At 43.6% G+C, this 18,829-nt stretch overlaps 1 protein-coding gene across 1 annotated transcript in view; it reads right to left on the minus strand.

The window, feature by feature from the left end:
• The window catches only part of B4GALT5 (beta-1,4-galactosyltransferase 5), a 100,590-nt gene extending 82,592 nt beyond the window's left edge, over positions 1-17,998 (minus strand). The window contains exons 1-2 of the mRNA XM_035025385.1: positions 17,826-17,998; positions 16,828-17,043 (exon numbers count right to left, since the gene is read on the minus strand). The gene's annotated coding sequence lies outside the window, so the exon portion shown is untranslated. The remainder of the gene's footprint in view (positions 1-16,827; positions 17,044-17,825) is intronic.
• Positions 17,999-18,829: the final 831 nt, after the last annotated feature.

Genomic DNA, 18,829 nt, shown 5'->3' on the forward strand with positions numbered 1-18,829 from the left:
ACGTAGATTTTTGTTTACAGAGCGACCCATCCTTCTCAAGGGGTGTTATATAAATATTCAGTGTATGTACAGTATAACCTTTCAAAATTTTGTGATTTTCACAGTTTTAAAACACATCTGACCCCAAGGGATTTGGATAAGGGACGGTGGCCCCAATACAAACACTGCTGCAAGGAGCATCTGTGGCAGAGTGTATTCTCCAAAGATGGTCTCAGCAATATTTCCCATCCCCGTGCTCTTCTAGAACTTCCTTTAATTCCCCTTTCTTTGAATCTGGGTGGGATTGTGAATCACATATAAGCCGATAAAAAGACGTGGAAGTGACACCACACAGCTTTTGACTTGCTGGTTGGGACACACACCTTTGGAACCTTTAGCCACCATGCTATGAGGAAGCCACATGGAGTGGCCATAGATAGATGCTCTGGTCAACGGTCCCAGTGACCGTTGGCCCAGTGACGCCAACAATCAGCATCAATCACCAGACATGAGAGAGAACATATTCCAGCCCCTAGCTGTGAAGTTACCCTAGACCTTCCAGTCTTCCCAGCTGAAGCCCCAGACATGCTGTCCCCACTGTGCCCTTTCCACATCCATAAGCATAATAAAATAGTTACTGTTTCCACACCAAGCTTGGAGTGGTTTGTTATACAGAGATATTAACTGTAACAGCACCCTTCTATACATATCCTGTGCATATGGACAAGAGTTTCTCCAGAGCACATACATACGAGAGTGGATTTGCTGAGCAATAGGGTTTGCCCATCTTCTGATTAACTATTTCCAAATTGGTTTTCAAAATGGGTGTACCCATTTACACTCCTGCAGCAGTGAATGAGGGTTCCTGTGACTTCCTGCCTCACCCACAGTTGCTCTGATCTGACTTTCCCAAGGCTCTGACCTTCTGCCGTGAAACTCCTCTGTAGAGAGAAAGATATGAGGAACTGGTATAAAAGAGCCAGCAAAAGTCTTCCAAGAGCATTGATTCTATAGAGGGCTATGTCTTTGCAGTCAAAGACTGACTTACATCCCTTTTAAAAATTCTGCCACTGTCCTTTCTATCCTGGATAGGAAGGCCTAAGGCATAAGGGCTGCTCCTGGGAAGTATTAGCTGATAGAACTAATTTTCTTTTTTGCTTTTTTGTTTTGTTTTGCTTTTAAGTAGGCTCCATGCTGGAGCCCCAATGAGGAGCTTAAACTTATGACCCTGAGATCAAGACCTGAGCCAAGATGAAGAGTCAGACATTCAACCAACTGAGCCACCCAGGCGCCCTGAGAAGCAATTTTCTCATTCAACAAATATTTATCAAGTACCAAACTATGTGCCTGGCATTTTTATAAATGCTAACAGAAATGATGATGAGGAGGATGATGAGGATGATGTCTAGGTACCAGGCATTTGTTGAACTTTTTAAGCCACTTAACATTCATTCACCTTCCACAACAACTCCAATTTCCTTCTTTTGCTTTCATTCTATGTGGTTCTCCGGGGTTGCTGACTCCACTTCCACCTTCAGACTTGTTATGTGAGCCAGCCTGGTCAGTCAGAACATTGTATTCCTCTGGTAATAGTGATTGGTTTGGGGTTGGACAGACTGGTCAGATCCAATGAGACTCAACTCCCAGATATGTAAATGTGTGCATTTGGAGAAACCAACTTTCTCTTTCATGCTAAACATAAATATGAAGTGTTGTGAGGTTGGAGCAATGGCAGCTATTTTATCAACATGTGGAACCCGGGAATGAAGCTGGCATATGGAAAGAGACTGATGCAAGCAACGAGAAATTGAGTCCTGATGACATAATTTGAATCCTGAATCCAGTTAGCCCTGGCGGCCATTATTTTACCCCCCAGTTTTGTACGTGCTGAGGTTTTTCTGTTTTGTTTTGTTTTGGAGAGAGAACAAGTGAGCAGGGAGGAGGGGTAGTGGGGAGGGAGAGAATCTTAAGCAGGCTCCACACCCAGTACATGACCCTGAGATCATGACCTGAGCTGAAATCAAGAGCCGGATGCTTAACTGACTGAGCACCTGGCGCCCCTGTTTTGTTTTGTTTTGAAGTATAACATAAATACGTAAATATACACATATCGCAAGTGTATAGCTCTCCTATGTAGAGTAACTATAGACACCTCTATTAGAGCACTAGTCACACTGTTTTACATGTACATATGTACACAAGGACGTTATGTTCGAGTGAATGTACATATTTAAAGAAGCACTTAAATCATACTTAGTGTCAGGCACTGTTCTAAAAACCTTGTACATAGTAACTTACTTAATCCTTACAAAAACATCTCGAGGTAGGCACTATCATTGTCCTCATTTGCAGATGAGGAAACTGAAATCTAGAAAGATTAAGGAACTTGCCCAAAGTCACACAGCTGGTTTCTTATAAATTATATGACAGTTCTGGCTAGATTATACATTTCTTTGAGGGCAAGTGCTGTCTTTTTTTCTACTTTTGCCCCCCAGTGCCTAAATCCGGGCCTGGCACAATGTAGATCTTTGAATGAATGAGTGAATGAATGAATGAATGAATGGAACTTTATGAATTCAACTGAGTCTGCTGTGAGAAAAATTTTAAATACCCCAAAATCCAAATATTAAAAAAAAAATGTCAGGGTGTTTCTTCTCCCCATAAAGCACAGAAAAGCAAACTTCTTTTGTAAAGGGCCAGATGTTTTTGGTTTTGAAGGCTCTGTCACAACCACTTAATTCTGCTATTGTACAACAGCTAATGTGGCTGTATTCCAATTAAAGTTTATTTTCAAAGACAGGTAGTGGGCCAGATTTGGCCCCTGGCTTGTAGTTTGCTAACCCCTGCACTAGAGAATGAGTCTTTATTTTATCAAAGTATTTACTACAGATTATTGCAGTTAGTAAAATCAATCAGTACTTTAATTTCTGCTTTGTTTCAAGGATTATTTATTTATTTATTTATTTGAGAGAGAGGCAGAGAACATATGGCAGGGGAGGGGTAGAGGAAGAAGCAGACTCCCTGATGAGCAGGGAGCCGGATGTGGGGCTATATCCTAGACCCTGAGATCATGACCCGAGCCAAAGGCAGCTGTGTAACTGACTGAGTCACCCAGGCGCCCCTGTTTTAAAAAATTATTCTTTTTTTTTTTAAGATTTATTTATTTATTTATTTATTTATTTGAGAGAGAGAGAATGAGAGACAGAGAGCATGAGAGGGAGGAGGGTCAGAGGGAGAAGCAGACTCCCCGCCGAGCAGGGAGCCCAATGCGGGACTCGATCCCGGGACTCCAGGATCATGACCTGAGCCGAAGGCAGTCCCTTAACCAACTGAGCCACCCAGGTGCCCTAAAAAATTATTCTTAAGCCACTACCCTTTAGTTGATCTCATGTACTTCCTTCACTGTATTAAGCTTAGAGAACATAATTTTCATCATGTCACTTTACTAATCAAAAACTTTGGCAGCTCCCTGTAGCTTATAGGACAAAATCTAATCTTCATTTGACCTTTAAGACCCTTCATGATCTGATCCTGACCCTTTGTATCTCTTCTTTCCCACGTGTAAGTGGGGATGTAAACATCTCAAGTTGTATAGCGAGGAGTATGCTTAGTAACATTCTATGATTCTCTACTGTAGCGTGCTCAGTCAACATTCCATGATTCTACACAGAGGAAGGGGGTTCAGCTAACATTCCTTATGTCTATACAGATAAAGAAGCTCTACAGACATTCCATGATGATAAGCAAAGAGGCTCTGCAAACACTCGATTTTGTAGAGGCAGGTGTTCTGTAAATCATATAAGATTCAAGCCACAAGAAGAGGCTCTGCAAACATTCCATGATTCTGTATATACATGAGGGTGTTCCTCAAAAACAGTTCATAATTCTATATACAGGAAAGAAAAGTTATTCAAACACCCTAAAATTCCAGATACAGGGAGTGCTCTGTAAACATTTTAGGATTTTATACCTAGGAGGAGACTACAAATATTATGTAATTCTATAGATAGAATAAGGCTATGTAGATCTTCCTCGATTTCCCGATGTGCTTTGCAAACAGTTGGTGATTCTGGAGAGGGATCTGCAAACAATTAATGATTCTACATGGAGGAGAGTGTTTATTCCCCTGATTCCACCTAGAACAGGGTGCTCTATAAATATTCCATGGTCCTAAACATAGGGAACTATATGAAGTTAGTGCTGCTACAGATAGGAGGGCATTCTGTAAATATTTCTTGATTTCACACAGAGGAGGGGGTCGTGCATGCCCGCCATGATTGTGTACAAGATGGTATTCTGCAAATAGCTCATGATTTGATATGTAGGAGAGGGTTCAGAACACATTCCAAGATCTTACATAGATGAAAGGGGTCCAGCAAATACTCCTTGATTCGACCAAGAGGACAAAGAATCTCTGCAAATATCCTCCAGTGTTACATATAAAATGGTATGGAAGCAGTTCATGATTTAATACACAGGAGGGTGCTTGGCAAAAGCTTGAGGATTTTGTGGGCTGTAGTGGGCTTGGCAAATCTGGTCTTATGAAGGAAAGCTAGGGGTTGGGCAGTTTTACCAATGGACACCAGAGGCCAGAGGCTCCAAGTATTTCAAGTGCACATAAAAATGTTTTAGACCTAAAAACAATATTGACCCCAGAATATAAAATGGAAGCTGCAGGGGCGCCTGGGTGGCTCAGTCGGTTAAGCGTCTGCCTTCAGTTCAAGTCATGATCCCAGGGTCCTGGGATCGAGCCCGCATCAGGCTCCCTGCTCAGCAGGAGGCCTACTTCTCCCTCTCCCACTCGCCCTGCTTGTGTTCCCTCTCTCACTGTGTCTCTCTCTGTCAAATAAATAAATAAAATCTTTTTTTAAAAAAAGGAATCTGCTGGGGCGCCTGGGTGGCTCAGTCATTAAGCGTCTGCCTTCGGCTCAGGTCATGATCCCACGGTCCTGGGATCGAGCCCCACATCGGGCTCCCTGCTCAGCGGGAAGCCTGCTTCTCCCTCTCCCCCTCCCCCTGCTTGTGTTCCCTCTCTCGCTGTGTCTCTCTCTGTCAAATAAATAAATAAAATCTTTAAAAAAATTAAAAAATTAAAAAAAAAATAAAAAAAGGAATCTGCAAAAATTGAAATTAATCTTCTTAATTAAAATGTCTACAAAATATAATATTAAGGCAACTAGTCAACTGCTTCTGAATTCACATGATTACATCTAATTGTATCTAGTGGGTCATGGGGGTACATTTTGTTATGCTTAATAGGATATGGATGGGCCTTAAGAAGTCATGCCAGAAGCCCAGGAAGATCCTAAAGTGGCTCCAGATGGGGAAGGTGCTGGAAAGTTCCTGTGGGAAGGTCAGAGGACTCCTATCTCCAAGTCACCTGCTGCCCCTGTCCAGCCTAGCTCCTGATCAGAACACTGACATTCCAAAGCTGGGAAACTCCCAAGAGATGGACTGGGCTCGAAATATCACCACTGATTAGGGGAAAGGAAGCCCATGACAGCAGCAGGGAAAGCCAATTAGCCAAGGGCATTACATTGTGGCAGGTGTCTGGCAGAATCAGATATTGTCATGGTCTCAGGAAGGAAAAACAGCTGTTTCTGTTTCTCCGCCTTCCTCCCCCTACACATCCTCTGAGTCTCAAGGGAGGGCTTTGAACTAGCAGCAGTACTTGGAGCAGAGTAATGGGGGCCAGAGCAAGGAGCTATGACCATAGCTAAGCCCCAGGGTCACAGGCAGGAAAGAGGAGTGTTGATCAAAGACAGTGAGGGAAAATCTGAGTCTAGGGTCTTAACATCCCAGAGCCCGGCCATAATCAATCAACCCACATGACAGCAAATATAAGATTGCCCTGAGCTAGAGGCCACAGGATGGGCAGAGGTTATAGCTCTGTTTCTCAGTTTTCTTAACCCATACCCCATTTCAATAAACATAAAAGCATCTCAGTCTCCTTTGGCACCATCTTAGATTATAAAAAAAATTTTTTTCTTCAAAAACTCTAAAATGATGAAAGAAACACATAGAAGAATATCTTTAAGACTTTGGAGAGAAAGAGATTTCCTAAACCAGGCACAAAAAGCACCAACTATAAAGGAAAAGATTAATATATAGGAGTAATTAAGACACAAAGAAATGGAAAAACGTTCCATGCTCATGGATTGGAAGAACAAATATTGTGAAGATGTCAATGCTACCTAGAGCAATCTACACATTCAATGCAATCCCCATCAAAATACCATCCACTTTTTTCAAAGAAATGGAACAAATAATCCTAAAATTTGTATGGAACCAGAAAAGACCCCGCATAGCCAGAGGAATGTTGAAAAAGAAAAGCAAAGCTGGCGGCATCACAATTCCGGACTTCCAGCTCTATTACAAAGCTGTCATCATCAAGACAGTCTGGTACTGGCACAAAAACAGGCACATAGATCAATGGAACAGAATAGAGAGCCCAGAAATGGACCCTCAACTCTATGGTCAACTAATCTTTGACAAAGCAGGAAAGAATGTCCAATGGAAAAAAGACAGTCTCTTCAACAAATGGTGTTGGGAAAATTGGATAGCCACATGCAGAAGAATGAAACTGGACCATTTCCTTACACCACACACAAAAATAGACTCCAAATGGTTGAAAGACCTCAATGTGAGACAGGAGTCCATCAAAATCCTAAAGGAGAACACAGGCAGCAACCTCTTCGACCTCAGCCGCAGCAACTTCTTCCTAGAAACATCACCAAAGGCAAGGGAAGCAAGGGCAAAAATGAACTATTGGGACTTCATCAAGATAAAAAGCTTTTGCAAAGCAAAGGAAACAGTCAACAAAACCAAAAGACAACTGACAGAATGGGAGAAGATATTTGCAAATGACATATCAGATAAAGGGCTAGTATCCAAAATCTATAAAGAATTCATCAAACTCAACACCCAAAGAACAAAGCATCCAATCAAGAAATGGGCAGAAGACATGAACAGACATTTTTCCAAAGAAGACACCCAAATGGCCAACAGACACATGAAAAAGTGCTCTAAAACCATAAAACTACAAAAAAAAAAAAAAAGAAAGAAAGAAAAAGTGCTCAATATCACTCGGCATCAGGGAAATCCAAATCAAAACCTCAATGAGATACCACCTCACACCAGTCAGAATGGCTAAAATTAACAAGTCAGGAAACGACAGATGTTGGCGGAGATGCGGAGAAAGGGGAACCCTCCTACACTGTTGGTGGGAATGCAAGCTGGTGCAACCACTCTGGAAAACAATATGGAGGTTCCTCAAAAAGTTGAAAATAGAGCTACCATACGATCCAGCAATTGCACTACTGGGTATTTACCCCAAAGATACAAAAGTAGGGATCCGAAAGGGTATGTGCACCCTGATGTTTATAGCAGCAATGTCCACAATGACCAAACTGTGGAAAGAGCCAAGATGTCCATCAACAGATGAATGGATAAAGAAGATGTGGTATATATATACAATGGAATATTATGCAGCCATCAAAAGGAATGAGATCTTGCCATTTGCAACGACGTGGATGGAACCGGAGGGTATTATGCTGAGCGAAATAAGTCAAACAGAGAAAGACATGTATCATATGACCTCACTGATATGAGGAATTCTTGATCTCAGGAAACAAACTGAGGGTTGCTGGAGTGGGGGGTGGGGGGGGAGGGATGGGGTGACTGGGTGATACACACTGGGGAGGGTATGTGCTCTGGTAAGTGCTGTGAATTGTGCAAGACTGTTGAATCTCAGATCTGTACCTCTGAAACAAATAATGCAATATATGTTAAGATAAAAAAAAAAGAAGAAGATAGCAGGAGGGGAAGGATGAAGGGGGGAAATTGGAGGGGTAGACGAACCATGAGAGACGATGGACTCTGAAAAACAAACTGAGGGTTCTAGAGGGGAGGGGAGTGGGAGGATGGGTTAGCATGGTGATGAGTACTGGGGAGGGTGCGTTCTGCATGGAGCACTGGGTGTTATGCACAAACAATGAATCATGGAACACTACATCTAAAACTAATGATGTAATGTATGGGGATTAACATAACAATAAAAAATTTTAAAAAATTAGAATAAAATTTCAAATGTAAAAAAATATATATATATAGGAGTAATTCAAAATTGAATATTTCCTGTATGGCAAAAGACCTCACAAAGGGGAAAAACAAGTGACAAGCTGGGAGAAGCTACTCGCAACCAATGTAACAAAGGAATTAAATCCAGAATTTATAAAGAACTCATATAGATTAATAAGAAAGAAAAAACAATCATCCCAATGAAAAAGGATGGACGGATTTGAAAAGCATTTCTGTGAGAATGGGAAACATGAAAAGATGTTCCATCTCCAGATTAATCAGGGAAATGCAAATTAAAACCAGAATCAGATACTACTTTACATCCAGAGATTGACAGAAATTCTACTTCTACGTATGTGCTCCAGTGAAATTCTGGCAAGTGAGCATAAGGAGATACATACAGGGTGTTCATTGCAGCACTGAGTCTAAATGTGAACATTTGCAGGCAAACTAAGTTCTGTTATTAGAGGAACAGGCTAATAAAATATGGTTTTACTAGTCACATGACAGCATACTATGCCGCAGTTATAAGGAATGAACTAAAGCTTCTCTATGTATCAATGTGAGAAAACAGCAAGCTACAGAATGAGACACAAAGTAGGATAACATTTGGTTGAATTGTAAAACATATAAACAATGGAACTATAAATATGACAAGAAAATATGAAAGAAGCCTTTCTATCTATGATTAAAAGTCCAGAAGCCATAAGGGTGCCTGAGTGGCTGGGTTGGTTAGGCATCCGACTCTTGATTTCTGCTCAGGTCATGATCTCAGAGTGGTGGGATGGAGCCCCGCATCCGGCTCTGTGCTCAGTGGGGAGTCTACTTGAGATTCTGTCTCTCCCTCTGCCCCTCCCCATGCACTCTCTCTCTCTCTCTCAAATAAAGTAAATAAAATCTTTTTTAAAAAATCCAGATGCCATAAAAGAAAAGATTAATAAATTTGAGTACATTAAAAAAAAACCTTTATGGCAAAAACAGAGTAATAGAAAAAAACCGCTATATACAAAGTCAAAACACACATGACAAACCACGGAAATATTCTTGCACCTCATACCACAAAGAGCTACTCTCCCTCATATAAGAAGAGCTCTTAGATAAGAAAAATGGACAACAGCCCAATAGAAATAAAAGGACAAAGGACACAAACAGACAGTTCATAAAGAAGGAAACTCAGATGGCTGTTAAACAGACGGAAAAACTGCTCCTCGGCTCTCATTCTAAGAAATGCAAATACAAACCACCCTGCTCCGTCTCGCACACTGGCAACGTTCTGGAAGCCTGATAAGAGTTTGAGGCCAGAGGGCACCTTCAGAAGTCCCGGTGGGTTATAAATTGGCCCAACCTCTCTGAAGGGCAATTCGGCAAAATCTATCAAAATAACACATACATAGACCTTTTTGATCCAGCAATCCCATTTCCGGGAATTTGTCCTGCATGAGTGAGATGACATTTGTATGCAATCGTTTATGGAAAGTATGGGTTGTAATAGCAAAAAAAAAAAAAAGGAAAACAACCCTACTGTCCATTATGAGGAGACTGGTAGCATAAGTTGTGATCCATCAAATCACAGAATACTATGCAGATTTGGAAAAAGAATGATAGTGTTCTCTACAGACTGGTACGGAGAAGTCTTGGACATACACTAAGTGCTGTGTGGAAAAGCAAGCGTGATAGTATCCACCTTGTATAAAAACAGTAGGAAAACAAAAATGTATGTTTGTATTTGCTTATGTATGCCAAAAGAAACTCCAAATGAACACATAAGAAATTAAAACAGTAGTTAACTCTTACAGGGGGCAAGAAACCTATAAATCATTGCCCATTTAGGGATTAAATGTAAAAACAATGAAAACACACATTACACACACACATAAATCAGTTTGTGTTTCTTCTCTGCTTAAAAGGCTCCCATAGGGGCCCCTGGGTGGCTTAGTCAGTTAAGCGTTTGCCTTCAGCTCAGGTCATGATCCCAGGGTCCTGGGATGGAGCCCTGCCGTCAGGCTCCCTGCTCAACAGAGAGTCTGCTTCTCCCTCTCCCTTTTCTGTTCTCCCTGCTTGTGCACTCTCTCTGTGTGTCGAATAAATAAATAAATAAAATCTAAAAAAAATTTTTTTAAAGGCTCCCAGAGCTGCCCCCTGAAATCACAATAAAACCCAACACTTGACTGAAGCCTAGAGTCCCTGTGTGATCAGGTACCAGCCTTCCCCTCCAACCCCATCTTGTCACAGTCTGCCCACCTTTCTTCACCTCCTTCTACCTAGATGCTCACACAGTTGTGTGTGTCACAAAAAACCAAAAGGTATAAAAAGGTATCCAAGGGACGCCTGGGTGGCTCAGTCGGTTAAGCGTCTGCCTTCGGCTCAGGTCATGATCCCAGGGTCCTGGGATCGAGTCCCACATCGGGCTCCCTCTTCCACGGGGAGCCTGCTTCTCCCTCTGCCTCTGTCTCTCTCTCTCTCTCTGTCTCTCATGAATAAATAAATAAAATCTTAAAAAAAAAAAAGGTATCCAAAAATTGGAACCCTTGCACACAGCTGGTGGCCATGTAAAATGGCGCAGCTACTTTGGAAAGGAGCGTTGGCAGTTCCTCTGATGGTTAAACATTGAGTTATCAAATGACCCGGAAATTTCACTTGTACATCTATGCCCAAAAGAATTGGAAATATCTGTCCACACAAAAACTTGTACACAGATGTTCATAGCAACATCAGTCATAATGACCCCAGAGTGGAAACCTTAAGTGCAGATTACTAAGTGAAAGAAGCCAATCTGAAAAGGCCCGTATACTGTATGATTCCAATTATATGACATTCCAGAAAAAACAAAACTATGGAGACAATATAAAGATCAGTGGTTGCCAGGGACAAGGAGTGGGGGAGATGAAGAGGCAGAGCACAGACGATTTTTAGGGCAGAGAAATTACTCTGTATGTTAATGAGGGATACATGCTGTTATACTTTTGTCCAAACCCATAGAATATACAACACCAAGAGTGAATGTACAACTCTAAGGTAAACTGGGGACTCTGGGTGACTATGATGTGTCAGGACAGACTCATCCTTGTAAAAACATGTGCCATTCTAGTAAGCGATGTTGAAGATGGCAGAGGCTATGCATGAGAGGGGGCAGGAAGTATACTGGCAGTCTCTGTACCTCCCTTTCAGTTTTGTTGTAAACCTAAAACTGCTCTTAAAAAACAAGATCTTGGGGGTGCCTGGGTGGCTCAGTCGTTACGTGTCTGCCTTCGGCTCAGGTCGTGATCCCACGGTCCTGGGATCGAGCCCCGCATTGGGCTCCCTGCTCCGTGGAAAGCCTGCTTCTCCCTCTCCCACTCCCCTTGCTTGTGTTCCCTCTCTCACTGTGTCTCTCTCTATCAAATAAATAAATAAATAAAATCTTAAAAACAAACAAACAAACGAACAAGCAAGAACTTGGGGCACCTGGCTGGCTCAGTCAGTGGAGCATATAACTCTTGATCTTAGGGTTGTGAGTTCAAGCCCCACATTGGTGTAGAGATTACATAAAAATAAAATCTTAAAAAAAGATCTTAAGAGCGCACACACACACACACACACACATACCCCAAGACAGAAAAAGACATAATTAAAAAAAAATTGAGTGAGTTAGTGATGGAAATGAGACTGAAGGTCACTGTAGCCAAACACGGCCAGCCAAGAATAGCAAAGTGCCCCCGGAAAGACTGAATGGGCTAGGGAAAAGCAAATCAAAATATGTCCTTCCTTTGCTCAAAACTTCCATAACTCCCCATGGCCCTCAAGAGAAAATCCAAATGCCCTGTGTTTGCCAGGCTCTGCATGAGCTGGATTCTATCTTCCTCTCAGTTTCTTTTCAAGAACATGGATCTCACTGGTGGTTTGCTTTTATGTTGCTTGAATGAACCATTCCCTTTCTCTCTCTCATTGACTCTCTCTTTCCCCCCCTCTCTCCCTTTCTCTATCTCCCCACCCCCCTCACATACACACACACGGTTTCCCTGAAACCCTCCCCTGCCCTTCCCACTCTCTTAGGCTCACACACACCTATACACCTGCCAAGTTCAGCTCAGACTTGACCTCCACCAGGAAGCTTCCCTGATAGAGGTTACAGCTCACACAAGAGCCCAGGGGAGGGACCACGGTGGTGAGTTGGGGCAGCAGGGAGGAGTGGAATGAGGGGGGAGCTGGAGGAAGGAGATCAGAGGTAATGCGGGGGGGGGGGGGTGCCATCACAGAAAGCCTTATCAATCATAGTAAGGCTTTTACTCCAAGTGAGGTGGGAGCCATGAGCGTTTTGAGCAGAGGGACATAGTCTGACTTAGGATTCCTTTGTGGGGCACCTGGGTGGCTCAGTTGGTTAAGTGACTGCCTTCAGCTCAGGTCATGATCTCAGGGTCCTGGGATCGAGTCCCACATCGGGCTCCCTGCTCCTTGGGAGCCTGCTTCTCCCTCTGCCCCTCTCTCACTCTCTGTCTCTCATGAATAAATAAATAAAATCTTAAAAAAAAAAAAAAGGATTCCTTTGTGTTCTAGAGGGTGGCTGGTGAGAGCAGAAGCAAGAAGACCCAACACCCTCAATCAGAATTAATGCCCACTTGGTCTGTGCACCCAGAACCCATGCGTGAACTGCTTTAAACAAGCAAAAGCCTTTATTTCTTTTGTTCTATATTCTAGTTATCTATAAGCAGGTGCAAAGCACAGTGGTTAAGACCAAGGGCTCCAGAGGCTGGCCCCTGGGTTGAAGCCCAGCCTCTCCACCTAATAATCCAGTGTTATTTAGTTTGTTGGAACCTCAGGGTTTGGTTTTTTTTCCTTATAAAATGGGGTTGATAAATTGTACTGACCTCCACAAAATTGTGAGGATTAAATGAGTTAATCTATATGAAGGATACCAAGAGCATGGTCAGTGCTCAGTAAATATTAGCTGTTACTACAAAGTGTCTGTCTGCAGGACTCTAACAAGAACTTCTCAGGAATTCTGTGTTGATTTCATCTCGGTGCCCATAGGCAACCCTCAGGAGAGATTGGTGGAGATTCAAGCCTCTGCTGACTGCAGGTGTCCCCCACCCCCCACCCTGTCCGGGGTTTGTTGTAATCCTTTTTTTTTTTTTTTTTTAAGATTTTACTTATTTATTTATTTAGAAAAAGCAGGCAAGCAGGGGGAGTGACAGAGGGAGAGGGAGAGAGATAATCTTAAGCAGACTCCCCACTGAGTGCAGAGCCCTAGGTGGGGCTCGATCTCACGATCCTGAGATCATGACCCGAACCAAAGTCAAGTGTTGAACGCTTAACTGGCTGAGCCACTCAGGCGCCCCAGTTTGTTGGGATTCTTGCAACAGGTTCCTACAGAGTCTTTACCTGTTAACACTTCCAAATAGCTCCCTCCAGTGATCTATGGGCTTCCTGGACAGGTGGACATATGGGTGGGGACATTCAATTACAGGATGGAGGGCTGGCAGGGCCTCAGAGCCCTTGTCCAATGTGCATCAAGGGAAAGAAATGGAGCACTGGAATGGTCAAGCCGCCAGGCACGGCGTGCATGAGTTAGGAACAGAACCGGGGCAGGAACCCAGGTTTCTCCTCTTCAGGGCTGAGGTACTTTTGTTTCCTTTTATAAATGTTTAATTACACAAGTAAGGCAGTCTCCTCATTTTTTAAAAAAATGCAGGTAAGTGTAAAAAATGTCTTTGATGATCACCCTGGGCCATCTGCTAGCATTCTTTTTTTTAAAGATTTTATTTATTTAACAGAGAGAGAGACACAGTGAGAGAGGGAACACAAGCAGAGGAAGTGGGAGAGGGAGAAGCAGGCTTCCTGCTGAGCAGGGAGCCCGATGTGGGACTCGATCCCAGGACCCTGGGATCATGACCTGAGCCGAAGGCAGACGCTTAACAACTGAGCCACCCAGGCGCCCCTTCATCTGCTAACATTCTTTATCCACACCCTCTGTTCTGTTTTTCACCAAAGCACCCATTTCCACTAAACATACCACCCACTGGAACAAAAAGTCCAAGAGGGCAGAGAACTGGGTCTGTTGTGTTCACAGCCGAGGTCCCAGTTTGAGGATAGTGCCTGGCACAGAGCAAGGGTTCAATAAACACCTGTGAAAAGAATAAATGATATTCTGCCATCCTTCTTCCCTCCATGCCAAAGGAATTGCTATTATCAATTTGGCTTTTTTTTGTCTATTCCAAGTTACTTATTTTATGCAGGAGTTTTCCCTCAATTTGGCTTTTTTTTTTTAACCATCCAGACCAGCACCATCCAATAGGATGTACTATAACGAAGGAGATCGTCTATATTTGCACCATCTAATACGCTAGCCGCTAGCCACTGGCCACGTGTGGCTACTGAGCGCTTGAAGTGTGGCTCATACCACCAAAGAGCTGAATTTTAAGTTTTATTTAATTTTAATGAATTTACATTTAAATGTAAATAGCTACATATGGATGGTGACAACTGTAGCTGACAGCACTGTTCTGGACTTTTTTTTCCCCGTGCATTTACATATGTATGTTACTGATAGACCGTTTTGCATTTTTGTGTTTTACATAAGTTTTCATGTTCCTTTTATCCTTCTGCTTTTTGCTTCATTTGGCTGAACACTATATTTTGGAAGTCCTTTCATATCAGGCCATATAGCTCTGCCCCATTCTTTTCTTTTCTTTTTTTTTTAAAAGATTTTATTTATTTATTCATGAGAGACAGAGAGAGAGAGAGGCAGAGGCAGAGGGAGAAGCAGGATCCCTGCCTAGCAGGGAGCCCGATGCGGGGCTCAATCCCAGGACCCTGGGATCATGACCTGAGCCGAAGGCAGCCGCTTAACCATCTGAGCCACTCAGGCGCCCTGCCCCATTCTTTTTTTTTTTAAGATTTTATTTATTTATTTGACAGAGAGAGACACAGCGAGAGAGGGAACACAAGCAGGGGGAGTGGGAGAGGGAGAAGCAGGCTCCCCGCAGAGCAGGGAGTCCGATGCGGGACTCGATCCCAGGACCCTGGGATCATGACCTGAGCTGAAGGCAGTCGCTTAACCAACTGAGCCACCCAGGCGCCCTGCCCCATTTTTTTCAACGGCCGCACAGAATTCCATAGTGGGGATGTACGGTAATTGGTTTAACCATTTCCTACTGAGAAATATTCAGGCTGTTTTCAATCTGTTACCATTAAAAATCATGCTGCAATGAATATTACTATCCTATCTCCTTAGGCATAAATATGACCTTTCTCTCGTGAATATTAATAATAGTTATTGTGATAATTATAATAATAATCTCTTGTATTTATTCAGGCTTTATTATGTGCCAAGCATTGTACTGAGCCCTTTCCATGTGTTACATGATTTAAATCTTATTACAGTCTAATAAAGGAGGTTTTGTTGTTATCTATATAGTACAGATGCAGAAACTGAGCACAGAGAGGTTCAGTAATTTGCCCAAAGTCACACAGCCGGTAAGTGACAGAGCCAGGATTTGAGCTCAAGCAGTTGCTTCCAGAGTTGCATGTCCAATTTCAGTTTTCCTAGCTCCTGCCAAACTACTCTGCAGAGGGTAAAGGGGCCATGCCAGTGTATTCACAGCCATAGGTCCCTCCCACGGGGCTGAAATGCCACCCTAGGGATCTCATTTCTGGGCTGAGACCCTGGGATCCTCGTTCTAGGGTAAGTCACACATCCCTAGAAACTGGAAACTTGGTGGGGCCAAGCTGTGATTTGGGTCTATTTGGGCAGCACCAAACTCCTGCTGATATGCCCTGCGTCTTCCTCCCAGGCTGGTGTGAGCTCAGAGAGGTACGGAGACAAGAGAGAGAGAATGAGAGCAGCTGGTGGACTTACGCAATCTGGTGGAAAGTGATACTGGACAACTGGCTGATTGGAAACAAACAGGAAAGGAGTCAGGCAGAGCTTCCTGGAATCCAGGTCTGCGAGTTGCCAAATACAGGCCTCTTCTCTTAGGAACAATTGAATGTCACTGGGGTAACTGAACACTGCTGGCAAGAGAGGCCTCCTGCCCACAGCCTCACAGAGCGGCCTGTGTGAGCTAGGCCAGGCTCCAGAGGAAAAAGGGCCTGGCAAGGTGCCCTGCGAGGCCATCTGAGGAGACACTGCAGTCTCTCACCCTGGACCGGACTTCACCGTAACCAGGCTGATGGACCACAGGCTTGGGAATTCCCAGGGTGAGACTCAGGCACGGAGACGGCTCACGGGGAGGGCTCCTGCCCAGTGGTCAGGCCCTGAACTCAGAAGCCAGGATGCCTGAAAAGCAAAGACAGTAGGTGTCAACTATCCCACCCAGCTGTCTTTATGTGAGAACTGCTGTTATCATGGCAAACCCAAGGGCAGGAAGGGCAGTGGCTTCAGACATTTCTGGACCTAGCATCTGAAAAGTCACCTGGAATTATGGCATCCATAGTCTGTGTCCCTTTATCATTCTGCCCACAGATTCCTTCATCTCTGCTTCTCTTCTCTCTCACTCTCTCCTTCCCCAAGCCCACGACCAAATATGGCTACCTCATAGCACCTAAGCACGCAATCCCTTCCTTAAGCCAACAGCTGACAAAAATCACTCGATCATAATCCCAAAATCTCAAGAGAGAGGATCTGGTTGGCTCATTTAATCAGGTCCGCAGCTTTATCCAGTCAGCTCTGGCTGGAGGGCAGGGTTGTGTAGTTGTTAAGCATGGCTTCCTAGGGTGTCCACACCTGTTGCAAAGAGAGGGGCTGCCATGGACTGGCCAGACCCCACATAATGTGTCCCCGATGCTCTGTACCTGAATGAGGTAATCTACAAAGAGACTGAAGCCAAGTTGCAGAAGCTGCACCAGAAGCCAGGAATCTGTTTCTTCAGGACAGGACGGAGCCTTGCCTCTGGGGGAAGGCTGAGGCTGCTTGCATGAACAAGTGGACCCAGCGGTCGGGTGGAGCTCTGCAGGGCCTGGAGGAGCATCCAACCAGAGCCTTACCCCACCAGGAAGCCACGAGAACACCTACAGGAAATATCAATCATAATAATAATATGAAAGAGTGGTAATAGTAATCCTTATTCAGTGGTACTACCAGGCTTCGTTCTAGATATTTTAAAGGCATAATATTTTTAATCCTCACGATGATACAATGAAATAGATACTTATCATCCTCAATCCAGAACACTTGTTGAATGACTTAGCATTAACTGATCGCTTATCTCATTTGTCCATTTTCACTCACTCCCTAAACAAATATTTAATGAACACCCACTGGGTGCTAAACATGTGTGTACTGGGTGTTGGGCCCACAGTAGAGAGCAAAAATGATCCTGCCCTCACGAAGGTTATAGTCAAAGGTTGGAGGGTCTGAAGGACCGACAGTCATTAATTAGACAAAGAGGGAAGGGAACAGCATTCTAGGTAGAGGGAAGAACATGTGCTAAGGCCCTGTAGGGGGAGGGAGTGTGGGAAGCAAGAGCAATGCAGGCAGACTAACGGTGAGCCAGGTAGACATACTGAGAAACAAGCAACGTGCACCTGCTGACTCATTGAACCCTTACAACAATCCTGTGAGATTTTTAGTATCACTTTTGCAGATGAGGCGACTGAGGCACAGAGAAGGTAAGTAACTTGCCCAAGGACACACAGCTCCATCAGCAGTGGTGGGATGGGGGTTAGAACCCAGGCCTCTTTACCTGGAATCCCAAGCAGCTCTAATTCTTAGGTAAAGAAAGGAAAGAGACATTCATCCACTGGGGGCAGGTGTTTAGTGTGGGGGGCCTTCCAGGACTATTTTTACTCACAGCTGTAGCCACAGGATTTGTGGTTTCCATAACAGAGGGGTAAAGAGTGCATACAGCCTTTCTCAGCCACAGACAGGAATCCTTCCAGGCCGGTATTGACATTCAGCTGTAGGAGATGCCACAGGGAGACATACCGAGGAACCAGCCCAGGGAGAGGACAGTGAGGAGACCAGCCTTTATCCTGGAGGGGCTCATTAGGAGTGAGTCTGTTAGAATAGAAGAAACGGACTCTGGGGCCAGGCCAACCTCTGTTTCAAATGGCAGCTCTGTCACCCACACGCTCCGTGGCCTTAGGCAAGTTACATTTGAGCCTCCATTTCCTCGTACAAGCAGAATAATAGTGTCTAAAAAGTATCATTCTCTCTCCTTCCTCCATCCCACTGCTCCCAGTCCCCCCATCCCCACAATGCTTTCATCATTACTAGGTTCATATATCACCTTCCAGGTAAATTTTATTTTATTTATTTTTTAAAAAGATTTATTTATTTTCAGAGAGCAAGTGGGGAGAGGAGCAGAGGGAGAGGGGGAGAGGGAATCCCAAGCAGACTCCCGTTGCCCGACATAGGGCTTGATCTCATGACCCTGAGATCACGACTTGAGCCGAAATCAAGAGTCGGACGCTTAACTGACTGAGCCACCCAGGCACCCCACCTTCTAGGTAAATTTTAGATTAGATAGATAGATAGATAGATAGATAGATAGATAGATAGATATACCTATATATGATATGTATACATACACATACATGTAAATGCCTATATTATATCTGTTAAAATGTTTTTGGCTGTAAGCACCAAAAAAGAAAAAAAAACCAACCAACAAATGTATTTTTAATTATCAAAAGTCTGGAGATAAAAAATGCCTGTTTCATGTGTCCACCTGTAACCTATTGATGTTTAACAGAAATCTCAAATTTAACATGGTCAAAGTTGAACTTTTGATTCCTGAACCCCCAAAAACCTATTTCTCTCTTACTAAACACCTGGTTGCTCAAGGCCAAAAGC

Source organism: Mirounga leonina, unplaced genomic scaffold, assembly GCF_011800145.1.
Source record: "Mirounga leonina isolate KUSES-001 unplaced genomic scaffold, KU_Mleo_1.0 Mir_195, whole genome shotgun sequence".
In the NCBI taxonomy this organism is placed as follows: Eukaryota; Metazoa; Chordata; class Mammalia; order Carnivora; family Phocidae; genus Mirounga; species Mirounga leonina.